The sequence below is a fragment of the Macaca mulatta genome, chromosome 1, assembly GCF_049350105.2.
Source record: "Macaca mulatta isolate MMU2019108-1 chromosome 1, T2T-MMU8v2.0, whole genome shotgun sequence".
Taxonomy (NCBI): Eukaryota; Metazoa; Chordata; class Mammalia; order Primates; family Cercopithecidae; genus Macaca; species Macaca mulatta.
The window spans coordinates 159,354,848-159,374,133 of NC_133406.1; the positions used below are offsets into that span (position 1 = coordinate 159,354,848).

General features: G+C 36.7%; 1 pseudogene; it reads right to left on the bottom strand.

Annotated features, from left to right (window-relative positions):
- Positions 1–255: 255 nt before the first annotated feature.
- Positions 256–915, bottom strand: LOC708895 (large ribosomal subunit protein uL1 pseudogene; annotated as a pseudogene).
- Between the last annotated feature and the right edge of the window lie 18,371 nt (positions 916–19,286).

Below are 19,286 nucleotides of genomic sequence, written 5' to 3' on the forward strand. Positions count from 1 at the left end.
CCCATACATGGAAAAAAAGGGAACTCTTCCCCAGAGTTTTAATTTTGACCTACTTCAACTTTGTAATCTTTTAAATCAGAATAATTAAAATTTAGAAATATTTAAGTTGTTCTTCCTTCTATCACACCCTACTCTCCAATTTACCTCAGTGGCTAGTATGTTGAAAAATGCCAGAGATGACACAGGTGCTAAAATTATTTTGCTGAAAGGCATCACAATTTTTTTTGGTAGCAGTAGAATGTATTCAAATGTGCCTTAATATAGGTGCTGAGGCTTGCCCATGGTGCTCTCGATATATAAGGCCCGGACATTCTGCCAGTTTTTCTTGAGCAATGACACGAAGAAGTTGACAGCCAGGTGAATGTTCTACACAAGCTCATCGGCTCTCATTTTCACGTGGCCAACAGCCAGAGCCAGACATAACACCTTCTTCATTTGGAACTTGATGGTGGACTTCACCTCATCCACTTTGGCCGCCATGTTTTCGTTGTGTGTGAGCAGGGAAGGGAACTTCCCTGCCTTATTTAGGCCTGGACCCAGGATTTGTGGGATCCGCTTTATCAGAGACTCTAAGGCAAAAAATGCATTACACTTCTTGGCTAGCTTCTTGACCAGTTTCTTATTTTTGTTGAGTTTGTTCAGCGCCTCAATGTCCATGTGGGGGATATCCACGGCCTTGGCCTCGTCACAGTGTTACTGGTCCCCCAGGACACACACAGATAACTTGGGGCGGGGAGTGGACTTAAGCCTGACGGTGCCCGAGAGGCGCTTGTCTTTCTGGGGGTCACAGTTCCTCAAACTAGTCTGCAACTCCGCTGTCTCCAGACTTGGGGCCCTTGCGCTGGTTTCCTTGCAGGACTTCCTGCATCACCTTGTACACAGTGTGGCAAGAGACTTTGCTGCTCATGGCTTCTCGCACTGAGCTAACCAGAAAAGAGACACATTTCAATTTTTTATATCTCTTACTCTCTCACTCTTCCTGTTATTGGAAGGTATTTCTTTTCTTTCCATTTCGTAGATGAGATTAAGGATTATCTAACAGAAATAATTATACTGCTTGTTAAAATTTACTTAATTCATATCTTGCAACTATCACTATCTGTTCGCAAGAACATATAAGATTACTTTCTTGTTTGTCTGGAATTACCTGTGCCAAATTGATCAAATATTTCCTTAACCAATTGTTTCTAAGAATTTCTACCTTACAGAGAGAATGAATCAGTTTAGTTTATTAATCCCTACTGAAACACAAACATACATATGTTAGCTTATTTATGCCTACTAAGGCATAACTATTTCACTAGGTTAGATAGTATTGGGGAAATTTTCTGTAGCAAGGACTAAGAAGAAAAGTACAGTTTCAAATAATATATGAGCTACTTAACAAACATCTTTGAAGATACTGCTGGTGAAATTTGTTGTAGGGAAAATTTTTATTCCTAAATAGGTAATATTAAAATATGCGGCCTTTTCCTCTCACTTTCTTTAATGTTGCTGCTTTAAAAAAATTGACAAATAAAAATTGCATATATTTATCATGTACAACATGATGCTTTGAAATATGTGTGCATTGTGGAATAGTTCAATCCAGCTAATTAACATAGGCATTACTTACATACTTATCATCTTTTGTGGTGAGAATATTTAAAATCTACTCTCTTAGTGATTTTCAAAATAGAATACATTGTTATTTACTGTAGTCACTATATTGTACAGTAGATAACTTGACCTTATTTCTCCTAATTGAAATTTTTTACCTTTTAACTAACAACTCCCCAATTTCCCACTTTCCAGATTTTGGTAACCACCACTGTGATATCTGTTTCTATGAGTTCAGGTTTTTAGATTCCATATGTGAAGAGATCATATGATATTTGTCTTTTGTACTTGGCTAACTCACCTACAGGATTTCCTTCTTTTTTAATGCTGAATAGTATTCCATTGTGTGTGTATACCACATTTTCTTTATCCATTCATCTGTTGATGGACACTTAGGTTGTTTGTATATCTTCTGTATCTCGGCTATTGTGAATAATGCTGCAGTAAACATGAGAGTGAAGGTATCCTAACATACTGATTTCATTTATTTTGAATATATACTCAGAAATGGAATTACTGGATCATATGGCAGATATAGTATTAATTTTTGGGGGAATGTCCATACTGTTCTCCTTAATAACTGTACCAAATTACATTCCTGTCAATAGTGTGAAAGGGTTCCCTTTACTTCCTGTCCAACACTTTTCATCTTTTAGACAATTGCCATTCTAACAGGTATAAGGAGGTATCTCACTGTGCTTTTTAATTTGTACTTCCCTACTGATCAGTGATGTTATGCATTTTTCATACACCTGTTGGCCATTTTTATGTTTTATTTTGAGAAATGTCCATTTAGGTCCTTTGCCCATGTTTAATTGGGTTGTTTTCTTGCTATTGAGTTGTTTGAGTTACTTATATATTTTGGATGTCAGCTTCTTACCAAATATGTGGTTTGCAAATTTGTTTTTCCCCATTCTGTAAGTTGTCTGTTCACTCTGTTGATGGTTTCCTTTGCTGGGCAGAAGCTTTTTAATTTGATGTAATCCCATTCGTTTTTGTTGCCTGTGCAGTGCTACTTTTTTGGTTAGTTTTATTTTCACTTATTTTCTCAACATATGAGAAATGTTGAGAGTTGTAGCTGAGTCCAAGATGATTTTAATGGATCTTAGTTGCTAAACTTGTTTATTTTAATAAAAATAAGATCATAAATATATAATTATAAAGTAATATTTTTAAAAGGTGATATTTTAAATGAAGTTATTTTAAATACTACATAGTGTTAACTGTGAGCATAAATTCAAAACCCAGCCAATAGTTCCCTTTTCTTCTCCTTTGTGTTAAGTTTATTACACCCTGGCTAAGAAACCACTTTTCAATGGTAAACATCCCCCCCCCCCCGCTCCCTGAGAGGCAAGTGAAAAGAAAAATGGGTTCTTTTGTGAAGAAAAAAAATAGCATCAGAGGAGTATTAATATAGTTTTCAAAATTATTAGTGGAAATACGTCCTGTGCCAACAGACCTTTTAATTTAGATTCTTTATTTTGAAGCATTTGGATCTAACTTCTGTACATTTCCAGAGTTTGTGGATTTCAGTGTTCCCGTGGGTGTCACGTGCAAAAGGAGAGGAAGATATTGCTTCTGTGAAGCGCAACAGTGGAAAAGCAACCCTTTTCTAATGAAGAAACACAATCCTTGGTTTCACCAAGAAAAACAACGTGATCATAGATAGATTTATATTAGAGAGAATTCCACTGGAAATCCTTTGCCTGAATGACCTTCAGAAAAACAGTAAGGCAGCAATGTGGGTGGTATCTTTGCTGCTTTTCTGGCAGAAAGAATGGAACAGGAACTAGGAGTCAGAAATACTTCATTTGGTGTAGAATCCTAATCTTATCTTCATTCTGACAGCATCTCCTTTTACTTGTTAAAATAAAAATAGCAATCCTAAATTTTAATATAGTTCAAAGGGACTGTATAAAGATGAGGACATTTCCTTGACTTATGTTCTTTCTGCTTTTGATCCATCTATGAATGCACAAAATACCTTAATTATTTTATTCTTGAAGGTAGCATTAGCTAACTTGGTAACATGGGCCGGTAATACATAAAAGGCACACATAATCAGGAGGAATATTTTCTATGAAAATGCCAGTTACAACAGCTATGCAGTCACTTAAATTTCTTTTAAAAAGCAGGCTTGCTGATGATTTCAGACTTGGAACCTTATTAAACGTTAATCAAAAACAAGAAAAACTCAAATGCAGGTGCTTTCTTTGTAAATTAAAATTGTATTTTGCTAAGACTATTTCTCTGAATATGTAAAACAAAGTGGTATAATAGGGGAAACATAATCATTGATGGGATTCATTTATTTGTTCAGCATCAAAATCTTCATATTAATTCACATCTAGTTACAACACAAATCTTTTCAGTTGAAGAAAAAAAAAGAAAAACTTTCCTTTAAGTTTGTGTAGTAAAAATAGCAAATAACATACCTATAACATATTAAAAAACAAAAGTCTTCAAGTTACTCTGCAATCCAACAATTTGAGGAATGAGATTAAATTTGTGAAACCGTTTCTCATAGTGACTTAAAGATACCAGACTCACAATAATATTGTCCTTATTGGATAAAAAGAAAATATTCTGGCTATAATACCCAGATTGTTTGGGCAGTAGTGGTTGAAACAAATAGAGATTTATTTTACTTTTATTACAGAAGTCTCAAAATTGCTGGTGTTGGCTGAGTAGCTAAATTATATCAAGAGCAGCATTAGACTTTCAATCATGGTTCTTAGATAAAAGTTTCAGTTTAGGAATGAAGTTTCCATTCAAGGCTGGAAAAATAGATGGGTGAACAGAAGATAAAGACTACCAACAGTTATCAGTCTTTCTTTTCTGAAGGAAAGTGTGTTTTCTCAGATATATCCCAGCAGATGTCTGCATATGTCTCATTTTCCAGAACTCTTTCCATGGTCATACTTCCTGCTTTCGAGGTTGGGAGAGAAAAGCTCTAAATTGTGTTGAGCTCCCTCAGTCTCCAAGATGAAGGCAAGCAAGAGAGAAAAAGTTGAAAATGGGTGTAGGTTTAACTTCATGTATGACTTGATGCATGTATTTTATTTTTCTTCCCTTAAAAAATTATAAAATAATAAGAAACTGCCAAAAATTGGTAAATGGAATAAAAAACTCACATTTCAATACCATAACATAGTAATCAATGGGTGTATTTCATTCTAAGCCTCTATAGTCACATGTTTTTAGATCTGGTTATAATCACATTATGTTACAATATTACAATTTCATTGTTTCTTTCTTTTATTTTACAATGTACAAAAGACTTTTCAGCATTTGTAAATAGTCTTTTAAACCAACATTTTTAATAACTATTCAGTAGGTAGACTTATCCTTGTGTTCTTCATAATCTCAAATTGTCAGTGCATGTTATTTTTACATTTCTTCATATTCAGGTTGCTATTGTTAACAAAATTTTAATTTAAAACATATTAGAGACTTCCTGAGTTCTGAGTTCTTTCCGTGACTAAGGAGTATCTTATAGATGTTAGTGAGCAAATATGGCAAAGAGCTGGAGGAGGGGTAGTTAAAATGCAGCCAGATACAAAGTGGTTAAATACGGGGAAGGCTTTCTGAAAAATAAGAGCTGCGAAACATTGAAGTATAGTATCGTGGAGGGCAGAGGAGTCATCTTTACAGAATGTTCTCTAGAAAACTGCTATACTTGGTGATTTAATTTCTGTGAAGACTGTTAAGACTGGAGTGGGGAGACTAAACTGGATGGCTTATCAAAGTTCCTTTAAAGCCTGTGGATCTAGGGTCATGTTTCATTTATTTATAACTCTTGTTCATATATTATGAGTACCTGTTGGAGAAAATGAGTTTCTTGTATCTAAGGGTTCTTAGAAGTTGCCAATATTATGATCTACTACAGATTTTATGTTAAAATAATTATTTTTCGGTAAGTCCTTAGGAGCATTTAGTTATAAAAGAAAATAAACTATCATCTATATCTAAGCTTATATAGCATTCATACAAAGAAAAGCAGTTAAAAATGATTAAAAATACAAATTGAAATTAAACACAGTTCTTCCAAAATTACACACCAAAGGATTTCACCAACTTGAGAGTTACAAAAGAAAGTCTTGAATAGAATGTAACAATTTGATATTATTTAAAATAATTCCTACTTTAAATAATAGGCTAGATGAAACCCGTCAATGGCATTGTATGCAACCCTGTGGGAAGATTTTCTATAATTCAGCTCTAAGATTAGATATATATGGAACTATTACCATGGTAACTATTTTTGAAGCTAACAAAAATGTAACAAATATGGACTAAAAAATACCTATAAAACCTCCACCAAGACAGTAAATTTTCCCATCTTAAAAAAAAAAAAGTTGTTGAAAAAACTAAAAGCCTTCAGACATACAGACTACTTTGTTGTTACAGAGAACACTTGTTTTCAGCTAGTTTCTTTTTTTGTGACATGTAAAGCTTCCCTTCAGGGTAAAAGTGAGATTTATCCTGATTCATAAAGGGAGGAAGTGTTTAGTGAAAGTGAAATTTGTGGAATGCACACAGTGTTAAAATATAGTTTCTTTCCTAACCTAAGCATAAATCATAAACAATTTCTATTGTTCCCTCCTTTCTTTTAGAGCAGACCAAACTATAATGCAGTACTGGTAATTTATAACTGCTGGGAATTAAAAAAAACTTGTGTAATATTTTTCTGAAAGATTCCTTGAAAATTATTTTATATCTTATTCTTCTTTTGGAGGTAAAATATGTTCTTTTTATGATACCATTTAAGAAATTAGTGTTAATTTTCAAACAGAGCTGTAAAAGAAATAGAGATAGGGATATGCAATGGAAGACAAATTTTACAAGTAGTTTACAAGAAAAATTGAAACCTTCTCAGTCCACTGGATTAATGTCTCATATCACTTCAGAAATACTAGCAATCAGATATTGTCTCACAAAATGGAATGTAGTATCTTGATTAAGCAAAGGGAATGAAGGCTAAATATAAAATAATTTATTTCTATTATGTAAATAGAACATTTACAAAAAGTCAAGTGTATAGTCCACTGAGAAGCAGTAGTTTCCATCCTTCAGTGCTGCTGGTCTATTGGTGGAGTCATAGACAAAAGCATTCAGTCTTCTGTTATTTTTATCAGCATCACAGTATCTTTTTTCTTCATTGTAAAAGCTTCTCAGCATGAAACAGGTGGTGCTTGACCAGGCTTCCTCTTTAACCAATACACACTACAATTCAGATTAAAACAGATACACGGGGCTGGCTATTGTGCAGTAAGAATAATTGCTGAGTTATTCTAGCACAATGGGCAGAAGGCATACAAGAATTTTGCACAGCACCCCTTGAAGCCCTGTGGCATTGGTACAAATGGCCTGTAAAGGATATGTTAGGTCACCCTGACATAAAATAAACAAAGATAGGAGATCACCCATTTTCAGCACAAAATAATGAAGTGGAGGGTGTGCATCATGGCAGATGCTACCCCATAACGGAATTATAGAAAGTAAAAAGATTTCAGGCTGTGTGTCTTATTTTTCTTTTTTTTTTTTCTTTCTGGTTTTGTTTTACTTATTTCTCTTTTTTTTAACTTCTTTTTTTTGTTTTATTTATTTATTTTTATTATTATACTTTAAGTTCTAGGGTACTTATGCATAACGTGCAGGTTTGTTACATATGTATACTTGTGCCATGTTGGTGTGCTGCACCCATCAACTCCTCAGCACCCATCAACTCATCATTTACATCAGGTATAACTCCCAATGCAATCCCTCCCCCCTCCCCCCTCCCCGTGATAGGCCCCAGTGTATGAGGTTCCCCTTCCCGAGTCCAAGTGATCTCATTGTTCAGTTCCCACCTATGAGTGAGAACGTGCGGTGTTTGGTTTTCTGTTCTTGTGATAGTTTGCTGAGAATGATGGTTTCCAGCTGCATCCATGTCCCTACAAAGGACACAAACTCATCCTTTTTTATGGCTGCATAGTATTCCATGGTGTATATGTGCCACATTTTCTTAATCCAATCTGTCCCTGATGGACATTTGAGCTGATTACAAGTCTTTGCTATTGTGAATAGTGCCACAATGAACATACGTGTGCATGTGTCTTTATAGCAGCATGATTTATAATCCTTTGGGTATATACCCAGTAATGGGATGGCTGGGTCATATGGTACTTCTAGTTCTAGATCCTTGAGGAATTGCCATACTGTTTTCCATAATGGTTGAACTAGTTTACAATCCCGCCAACAGTGTAAAAGTGTTCCTATTTCCCCACATCGTCTCCAGCACCTGTTGTTTCCTGACTTTTTAGTGATTGCCATTCTAACTGGTGTGAGATGGTATCTCATTGTGGTTTTGATTTGCATTTCTCTGATGACCAGTGATGATGAGCATTTTTTCATGTGTCTGTTGGCTGTATGCATGTCTTCTTTTGAGAAATATCTGCTCATATCCTTTGCCCACTTTTTGATGGGGTTGTTTGTTTTTTTCTTGTAAATTTGTTTGAGTTCTAGGTTCTAGATATTAGCCCTTTGTCAAATGAGTACATTGCAAAAATTTTCTCCCATTCTGTAGGTTACCTGTTCACTCTGATGGTAGTTTCTTTTGCTGTGCAGAAGCTCTTTAGTTTAATGAGATCCCATTTGTCAATTTTGGTTTTGTTGCCATTGCTTTTGGTGTTTTAGACATAAAGTCCTTGCCCATGCCTATGTCCTGAATGGTATTTCCTAGGTTTTCTTCTAGGGTTTTTATGGTATTAGGTCTAACATTTAAGTCTCTAATCCATCTTGAATTAATTTTCTTTTAAGGAGTAAGGAAAGGATCCAGTTTCAGCTTTCTACTTATGGCTAGCCAATTTTCCCAGCACCATTTATTAAATAGGGAATCCTTTCCCCATTTCTTGTTTTACTCAGGTTTGTCAAAGATCAGATGGCCGTAGATGTGTGGTATTATTTCTGAGGACTCTGTTCTGTTCCATTGGTCTAGATCTCTGTTTTGGTACCAGTACCATGCTGTTTCAGTTACTGTAGCCTTTTAGTATAGTTTGAAGTCAGGTAGTGTGATGCCTCCAGCTTTGTTCTTTTCACTTGGGATTGTCTTGGCAATGCGGGCTCTTTTTTGGTTCCATATGAAATTTAAAGCAGTTTTTTTTCCAATTCTGTGAAGAAACTCATTGTTAGCTTGATGGGGATGGCATTGAATCCATAAATTACCTTGGGCAGTATGGCCATTTTCACGATATTGATTCTTCCTATCCATGAGCATGGTATGTTCTTCCATTTGTTTGTGTCCTCTTTTATTTCACTGAGCAGTGGTTTGTAGTTCTCCTTGAACAGGTCCTTTACATCCCTTGTAAGGTGGATTCCTAGGTATTTTATTCTCTTTGAAGCAATTGTGAATGGAAGTTCATTCCTGACTTGGCTCTCTGTTTGTCTGTTACTGGTGTATAAGAATGCTTGTGATTTTTGCACATTAATTTTGTATCCTGAGACTTTGCTGAAGTTGCTTATCAGCTTAAGGAGATTTGGGGCTGAGACAGTGGGGTTTTCTAAATATACAATCATGTCATCTGCAAAGAGGGACAATTTGACTTCTTCTTTTCCTAACTGAATACCCTTGATTTCTTTCTCTTGCCTGATTGCCCTAGCCAGAACTTCCAACACTATGTTGAATAGGAGTGGTGAGAGAGGGCATCCCTGTCTTGTGCCAGTTTTCAAAGGGAATGCTTCCAGTTTTTGCCCATTCAGTATGATATTGGCTGTGGGTTTGTCATAAATAGCTCTTATTATTTTGAGATACGTTCCATCAATACCAAATTTATTGAGAGTTTTTAGCATGAAGGGCTGTTGAATTTTGTCAAAAGCCTTTTCTGCATCAATTGAGATAATCATGTGGTTTTTGTCTTTGGTTCTGTTTATATGCTGGATTACATTTATTGATTTGCGAATGTTGAACCAGCCTTGCATCCCAGGGAGGAAGCCCACTTGATCATGGTGGATAAGCTTTTTGTGTGCTGCTGGATTCAGTTTGCCAGTATTTTACTGAGGATTTTTGCATCGATGTTCATCAGGGATATTGGTCTAAAATTCTCTTTTTTGTTGTTGTGTCTCTGCCAGGCTTTGGTATCAGGATGATGTTGGCCTCAAAAATGAGTTATGGAGGATTCTCTCTTTTTCTATTGATTGGAATAGTTTCAGAAGGAATGGTACCAGCTCCTCCTTGTACCTCTGGTAGAATTCAGCTGTGAATCCATCTGGTCCTGGACTTTTTTTTTTCATTGGTAGGCTATTAATTATTGCCTCAATTTCAGAGCCTGCTATTGGTCTATTCAGGGATTCAACTTCTTCCTGGTTTAGTCTTGGGAGAGTGTAAGTGTCCAGGAAATTATCTGTTTCTTCTAGATTTTCTAGTTTATCTGCATAGAGGTGTTTATAGTATTCTCTGATGGTAGTTTGTATTTCTGTGGGGTCAGTGGTGATACCCCTTTATCATTTTTTATTGCATCTATTTGATTCTTCTCTCTTTTTTTCTTTATTAGTCTTGCTAGAGGTCTATCAATTTTGTTGATCTTTTCAAAAAACCAACTCCTGGATTCATTGATTTTTTGGAGGGTTTTTTGTGTCTCTATCTCCTTCAGTTCTGCTCTGATCTTAGTTATTTCTTGCCTTCTGCTAGCTTTTGAATATGTTTGCTCTTGCTTCTCTAGTTCTTTTAATTGTGATGTTAGAGTGTCAATTTTAGATCTTTCCAGCTTTCTCTTGTGGGCATTTAGTGCTATAAATTTCCCTCTACACACTGCTTTAAATGTGTCCCAGAGATTGTGGTATGTTGTATCTTTGTTCTCATTGGTTTCAAAGAACATCTTTATTTCTGCCGTCATTTCATTATGTATCCAGTAGTCATTCAGGAGCAGGTTGTTCAGTTTCCATGTAGTTGAGCGATTTTGATTGAGTTTCTTAGTCCTGAGTTCTAGTTTGATTGCACTGTGGTCTGAGAGACAGTTTGTTACAATTTCTGTTCTTCTACATTTGCTGAGGAGTGCTTTACTTCCAATTATGTGGTCAGTTTTGGAATAAGTGCGATGTGGTGCTGAGAAGAATGTATATTCTGTTGAGTTGGGGTGGAGACTTCTGTAGATGTCTATTAGGTCTGCTTGCTGCAGAGATGAGTTCAATTCCTGGATATCCTTGTTAACTTTCTGTCCTGTTGATCTGTCTAATGTTGACAGTGGGGTGTTGAAGTCTCTCATTATTATTGTATGGGAGTCTAAGTCTCTTTGTAAGTCTCTAAGGACTTGCTTTATGAATCTGGGTGCTCCTGTATTGGGTGAATATATATTTAGGATAGTTAGCTCTTCCTGTTGAATTGAGTGCTTTACCATGATGTAATGGCCTTCTTTGTCTCTTTTGATCTTTGATGGTTTAAAGTCTGTTTTATCAGAGACTAGTATTGCAACCCCTGCTTTTTTTTGTTCTCCATTTGCTTGGTAGATCATCCTCCATCCCTTTATTGTGAGCCTATGGGTGTCTCTGCATGTGAGATGGGTCTCCTGAATACAGAAAATTGATGGGTCTTGACTCTTTATCCAGTTTGCCAGTCTGTGTCTTTTAATTGGAGCATTTAGTCCACTTACATTTAAGGTTAATATGGTTATGTGTGAACTTGATGCAGTCATTAAGATATTAACTGGTTATTTTGCTCGTTAGTTGATGCAGTTTCTTCCTAGCATCGATGGACTTTACATTTTGGCATGTTTTTGCAATGGCTGGTACCGGTTGTTCCTTTCCATGTTTAGTGCTTCCTTCAGGGTCTCTTGTAAGGCAGGCCTGGTGGTGAAAAATCTCTAAGCATTTGCTTATCTGTAAAGGATTTTATTTCGCCTTCACTTATGACACTTAGTTTGGCTGGATATGAAATTCTGCGTTGAAAATTCTTTTCTTTAAAAATGTTGAATATTGGCCCCCACTCTCTTCTGGCTTGTAGAGTTTCTGCCAAGAGATCTGCTGTTAGTCTGATGGGCTTCCCCTTGTGGGAAACCTGACCCTTCTCTCTGGCTGCCCTTAACAGTTTTTCCTTCATTTCAACTTTGGTGAATCTGACAATTATGTGTCTTGGAGTTGCTCTTCTCGAGGATTATCTTTGTGGTGTTCTCTGTATTTCCTGAATTTGAATATTGACCTGCCCTACTAGGTTGGGGAAGTTCTCCTGGATGATATCCTGAAGAGTGTTTTCCAACTTGGTTCCATTTTCCCCCTCACTTTCAGGCACCCCAATCAGATGTAGATTTGGTCTTTTCACATAATCCCATACTTCTTGAAGGCTTTGTTCATTTCTTTTTCCTCATTTTTCTTTTGATTTATCTTCTCGCTTCATTTCATTCATTTGATCCTCAATCGCTGATACTCTTTCTTCCAGTGGATCAAGTCGGTTACTGAAGCTTGTGCGTTTGTCCCGTATTTCTCGTGTCATGGTTTTTATATCTGTGAGTTCGTTTATGGCCTTCTCTGCATTGATTATTCTAGTTATCCATTCTTCAATTCTTTTTTCATGATTTTTAGTTTCTTTGCGCTGGGTACGTAATTCCTCCTGTAGTTCTGAAAAGTCTGATGGACTGAAGACTTCTCTCAACTCGTCAAAGTCATTCTCTCTCCAGCTTTGATCTGTTGCTTGCAATGAGCTGCATTCCTTTGGAGGGGGAGATGTGCTCTTATTTTTTGAATTTCCAGCTTTTCTGCCCTGCTTTTTCCCCATCTTTGTGGTTTTATCTGCCTTTGGTCTTTGATGATGGTGACGTACTGATGGGATTTTGGTGTGGGTGTCCTTCCTGTTTGTTAGTTTTCCTTCTAACAGTCAGGACCCTCAGCTGTAGGTCTGTTGGAGATTGCTTGAGGTCCACTCCAGACCCTGTTTGCCTGGGTATCAGCAGCAGAGGCTGCAGAAGATAGAATATTGCTGAATAGCAAATGTACCTGTCTGATTCTTGCTTTGGAAGCTTCGTCTCAGGGGTGTACCCCACCATGTGAGGTGTGAGGTGTCGGTCTGCCCCTAGTGGGGGATGTCTCCCAGTTAGGCTACTCAGGGGTCAGGGACCCACTTGAGCAGGCAGTCTGTCTGTTCTCAGATCTCAACTTCCATGTTGGGAGATCCACCACTCTCTTCAAAGCTGTCAGACAGGGTTCTTTGCGTCTGCAGAGGTTTCTGCTGCCTTTTTTTTGTTTAGCTGTGCCCTGTCCCCAGAGGTGGAGCCCACAAAGACAGGCAGGCCTCCTTGAGCTACTGTGGGCTCCACCCAGTTTGAGCTTCCCAGCGGGTTTGTTTACCTACTTAAGCCTCAGCAATGGTGGTCACCCCTCCCCCAGCCTCGCTGCCGCCCTGCAGCTAGATCGCAAACTGCTGTGCTAGCCATGAGGGAGGCTCCGTGGGCGTGGGACCCTCATGGCCAGGTGTGGGATATAATCTCCTGGTGTGCCGTTTGCTAAGACCCTTGGTAACGCACAGTATTGGGGTGGGAGTTACCTGATTTTCCAGGTGTTGTGTGTCTCAGTTGCCCTGGCTAGGAAAAGGGATTCCCTTCCCCCTTGCACTTCCCAGATGAGGCGATGCCTCGCCCTGCTTCAGCTCTCGCTGGTCGGGCTGCAGCAGCTGACCAGCACTGATTGTCCAGCACTCCCTAGTGAGATGAACCTGGTACCTCAGTTGAAAATCCAGAAATTACCTGTCTTCTGTGTCGCTTGCGCTGGGAGCTGGAGACTGGAGCTGTTCCTATTCGGCCATCTTGCTCCACCCCTTGTGTGTCTTGTTTTAATACTATTTGAAAAAAATTCAGACTGTCATTGACGACTGTATTAATTCATTTTCACACTGCTATACAGATACTACCCAAGACTGGGTAATTTATAAAGAAAGAAGTTTAATTGACTCATGGTTCCACATGGCTAAGGAGGACTCAGGAAACTTACAATCATGGCGGAAGGGGAAGAAAACACCTTCTTTACAAGGCATCAGGAAAAAGAAGAGTGAGGAGCAAAGGGGGAAGAGCCCCTTATAAAACCATCAGATCTTGTGCGAACTCACTCACTATCAGGAGAACAGCATAGGGGGAACTGCCCTCATGATCCAATTACCTACCACTGGGTTCCTCCCTTGATACATGGGGATTATGGTGATTACAATTTGAGATTAGATTTGGATGGGGAAACAGAGTCAAACGTATCAGTGGCATTATGCCTTCATTCACAGATATTTATTTACGCCTAGGATTCCAGGTGCTGTGCAGTGGGATGTACATTGGGAATTCAGTGGTTAGTAATACAAGGTCTCTGCCCTCACAGAGTATATAGTCATGTGAAAGGAGATATAGGTTAAACAAAAATTCATTATGTTAGGATTCTAATAAAGAAATTATTATTTGCTATTTCACTAAATCACAACACAGTTACAAGATGGTATCAACATTCCCATTTTACAAATGGATAAAATGAATCTCAAAGTGAATTTGTCACAAATCTGTGTAAAATAGAACCAGAATTTGAATGAATTTTATACAACTCTACAGACTATACTGTTTGTCTGTCTGTCTGTCTGTCTGTCTGCCTATCTAGCTATCTTTTTTGTCAATATTTTTCAAGAATATTTCTTTGTCTCTAATGGGAAAACACAGGTAAACAGAAAAATCACCATGAAATTAATAATTACTACATTAATAACTTAAAGTATAAATAACTCAAAGAAGATGAATTTAGGGGTTCAGGAAGGGGCTACTAAGTGGGCTGGAAAAGTCAGAAAGCTTTCATAGAAGAATGATTGGGCAACTATTATTACTGTCACATCTTAGCATTTCTTTGTAACTTACACTATAATAATTTTGGAATGAAAGTACATGATAGACTCAATATTTTCATTGTTGTGTAGATATTCAAACAAATAAAATAAAAACCACTGATTCCAATTTTGCATTTGAATTTTTTGTCAGGTTAAGGAAATAATAGCTAAGATTTCCATGTACTTACTATGGCTAGTCCAACTACTTTATATTCAGTTCTTCTAACAACCAGATGAGGCCAATATTATTGTTAACCCTATTTCTTACAGGAGGAAACTAAAGCTTAAATCAGTAAGGCAGCTTGTTTAAGGTCAGACACATGGTAAGTGCAGGAGTTGGGGTCCAACCTGGATCTGTTTACCCATGCTTTAGTTATCCCATGATTAAAATAATTTAATCAATTTCATTTTGACATGAATGAGAGCTAAACATATTTTTTGACAGAATTAGGGATTTATTGGCTTGGGGGTTAATGTAGACTTGATTTCATTTCCCTATTAATTTTTTCCCTCCTGAGGCATCGAAAAGTCTCCTTTCTCTGGGCGCGCAAACCACACTTTTCCTTCATGAAGTGGAGACAATCGTTAATCTAATTTCTCACCTGCCAAATCCATACTGTCCTCTGCTGTGGGAAAAAATTACAAATTTTAAGTAACTCACATAGGCCAGAATAATAATTACATTTTCCAGTGGCCTTTGAATTAGACATGGGCTTGCATTTCAGTTTTGCCATAGGATCATGGAATGTGTAATGTATGCCACTTCTGGGTCTTGACCTTGAAGAGAAAGAGCATGCACATATACACCCTTCTACCCATTTTTTTCATTTCCCACTTGCTATAATGTGGTTAGGAGCCATTCTGTACAAAGTAGATCAGAACAAGCTTAATGGTGGTTAAAAAGAAACCAGTGCGAGCCAGTGATCCTGACTTTGTGGTCCCAACATTGTAGATCTGATCTGTTCCATCTGGACTGTTACATTAAAGAGAAATACACTTCTATAATATCTTCATAAAGTAACTGCTAATTGGGGTCTTCTATCTAAAGCCATCTTTTTATTCCACCTATTCAAGTGCATACCTGTGGTAAGTAATCCTATTCACTCTTCTGTATCATCAGGTTTTTGCTCTCAGTCAGAATTTCTCCATCATATAAACATGCTGTTATTCCTACTCTCTTAAAAAAATCTTCTCACAAACACACTTCCTCCTCCAACTACCATTTCTGTGGTGTTCTTTAAGGATAAGCTCCTTGTTATTTCTGCTTCATGCCTTCATTCCAGTCAGGGTACTCCTATCTATACCCCTAAGTTGCTCTTGTGAAGGTTGCTAATGAATGCCATATCGCTAAATCCAAGAGTCACTTTATACTTCTACCTTAGGACATTTGCCTTCAATTTCTTTCTGCTTTGAACAGTTCTTCCCCCAGATATAATTACACTCCTTTCAGTCTTTTCTCTAATGTTACCTTCCCTGTGATGCTTTCCTTAACCACCACATGTAAAGTCCTTAACCCTGCCACAATTTCTAACCCTCTTCACTGTCTCATTTTTCTCCATCACATTTCTCATCATCTACAGCATAGTTTATTCTATTTATTTACTACTTAGCCTAATACTCAATAAGAAAGTAAATGCCATGGGACAAGAATTTTATCTGTGATGTTCACTGTTGTATCCCCAGGACCTAGAATATTTCAGGTTATACAGTGTGTGTTGAATGACTGACTGAATGAACAGATACTTGTTGAGAATCTATTAGGTGTTATTCACCTTCATAGGTGCTATGGATACAAAGTGACCAAGATAGATAGACTCTTCTCTTTCAAAATATTTGGGATCTAGATCAGAAGAAAGACATTAATTCTCTCAATTTCTATACAACTTTAAAAATGCTGTTAGAAATAGTGTGTAACAGGAACATTCAGAAGAAACAGTGAACCTAAACTTGAGGGATCAAGGAAGACAGTGATATCAAACCAAGAAAGAGAGTGATAGTAATCTTGGAATTTTGAGTGGAAGTTAACCTTGAGAGGTGAATGGGATGGGGAGAGGGGCATTTGTCCAGACAAAAGCAGTGGGTCAAGTAATGGTATGCTGGAAGACCTTTAAAAATTCAGTATACAGTGTGATGTGAGGTATAAAATAAAAGTAGTGAGAGAAGAGATGGAGTTATATATTATAAGTTAAGGTTAGGGACTCAAATGACAGACTGCTTGAATTCATAGCCTCACTATGCCACTCGCTCATCACTGTACTGGGGTGTGCTATTTAATCTCTCTGTGCTTCAGTTTACTTATCTGTGAAATCTGTGAAATCCTCACTTAGTGTTTTGAATATTCAATAAGGTATGAATTAAAGAAAATTGGCATAGGGTCTGATAAACAATAAGTCCTTAATAAATACTAGTTGCTGTTGTTGTTTGACTTGTGAAATAAGCAGGGAAAAGATCGTTATGATTCTTGCAGCCATGTCAGGGAACTAGATACCCCATCCACTCCTGACAGTCTTTGAGACATTATTATTGCTATTTTAATTATTTTTCTATCATAATTATTACAAATGAATCATTTTTTTGTTTCCCAGCATCATATGCATGACATTGAATAGAAAATTGATACGCTGGCCTCATGTCAGTTTAAAGAAGAGTTGGGAGTCAAGGAGGAAGAGGAGAATTGTGCACCATTATAATTAAAGCACTTTATGAAAACACAATTCATTTTATCTACAGAGACATATTTTAGGCGTGTATTTATGATAAGATATACAACAAAATTTAAAAATGACAAGCAATGAAAATAAGACAAAAATGCATATAATCATAAGTGAACATTTTTAATTATATTTGAACATACATTTTATTGGAATATATATGTTTTTAATGGTCACCTGATGTTTGTTAAAATGAGGTCCTGGGACAGTATTACAATGTGTCTCCCTCATCTCCCACCTGTAGCTTTCACCTCTTCTAGGAAAGAGACAATCTAAGTAATTCAATGCTTTTGGGAGTTTCAATCATTGGAATAATTACCTTAATTCTCCATTAAAGGAAAGCTATCTTAAAAAGGACCTTCTTTGACTGACATGTGTCTGCATTTTTTTAAAGGATAGACAAAAGAGGTATTCAGTGTTATTATTGACTTTCATTGCATTATACAATATGGAGGGATAAAGGCCAAAATCCAAGAGATGTGGGATAGCTTAGTGCAGTGTTTTCTGGTCACTTAGTAGGCAATCCTTATTTGCCACTAATTAAATGTCAACTGTGCAAGTAATCAGCAGTGAAATTGAGCATCTATTTGTAAAAAGGGTTATTTTTTAGCTTCATTAAGTTCTTTGTGCTTTCTGTTGTTCATTTGTCGCATTGTCTGCTTTTGGCACGAAAGTGTCAACAGGTGTAACAAAGTTTAAATGGATGTGGGATGCCAATTGCTTCTCTAACTCTGGCATGAGAAAGGACCTCCTGTAAGAAGAGCTGCCTCCTGAAGTATTTTGTTAGCTGTCATTGGTTGGAACTCATGTCATAGTACAAGAGAGCAGCCAACATATAAGTAGGCAATCTGCCATCTAAACAGATGGGTATGGGTTTGGCAGCCAAGGGGCCAAGTACATACAGCAAATATAGGTATCAGAGCTTCATTTCCAACTGAGATTGTTGAAAAGTCTGTTTGTCCTGTTATCATGTAAGTTGCCATGACAGTTGTGATCTGTTTTTAAAGGCATAAATGATAAATATTTATTGTAATAAACATTTCAGTACTTTTATTTGATTAGTTATTGAGGACTTAATAAGAAAAGTGGAAAATAAAACTGGGAAAAAAAGTATTAAAAAAAAAACTAAACCTAAAAAAGTTGGATTTTACATGGATATGCTATATGTTCATGTGATGAAGGCAAAACTTTTATAATACCTTTGTATTGCCCCCTTAGACATTACTATTCCGAGAGCAAGAACTTTTAGGGTACATTTGTGACAAAGCATACACCAAAACTCAATAAATTACAGGCAATTAAAATAATGCACATAATGCATTTACTCTGTAAATATAAGTTCTACGAGAGAAGAGGGCTTGTAAGTCTTACTATTGCTGCTTCTCTCAGTGCTAAATAAGTGTTAAGTAAATGCTTGTGGAAAGAATGTATAGTTAATGTAATTATCTGGGTACAATATAACATTTGCTAATCATGTTAAATAAGCTCAATGCAGTGTAAAATTTAAGATGTTCTAAATAATGAACTCGATTGAATATCTTAGTGAATCAAAGGATGCATATCAAAACATCTTGTTGTTCTCTTTAAATATATATAATAAACAACTAAAAGTTAAACAAAAAACCCTTCAAGTCTAAGTGTACAAATATTAGAATGAAATCTGTGCTGACTTAAAATTTGCATGTGGAAATGTTGTCAGAGTCAGAGATATCACACTGATTTCATGTATATTTTAAATATATACAGGCAGATAAATACAGAAATAACTTCAGACATAGGTCAATATTCACACATATATTTTCTAGGTCTGTCCACTGAGATGTACTCAAAGCAGTGACACCCCAGTAGCAATAAGCACACCTGGCACCCTAATCTTGGTTTCTAAACACCATTTTCTAATAAAAAGAGATAAAATTTCTCAGAGAAATAGTTGATTCTAGGGACAGAGCAGGGAATATACAAGGTGAGCCTGGTGCAGTAAGGAAGCACATAAGAAAAAAAAAAAGAATAGGGTACTGTCGAAAGGACATTCAAGCCAAACGAAAAGAGACACCAATGGCCAAAGCTGCAATATTGTGGGCAATAAACAAATAATGATAGTATTGGATTATATGCTAGGGATTGAATGGATTCCCTTCACAATTCAGGTGTTGAAACTTAAT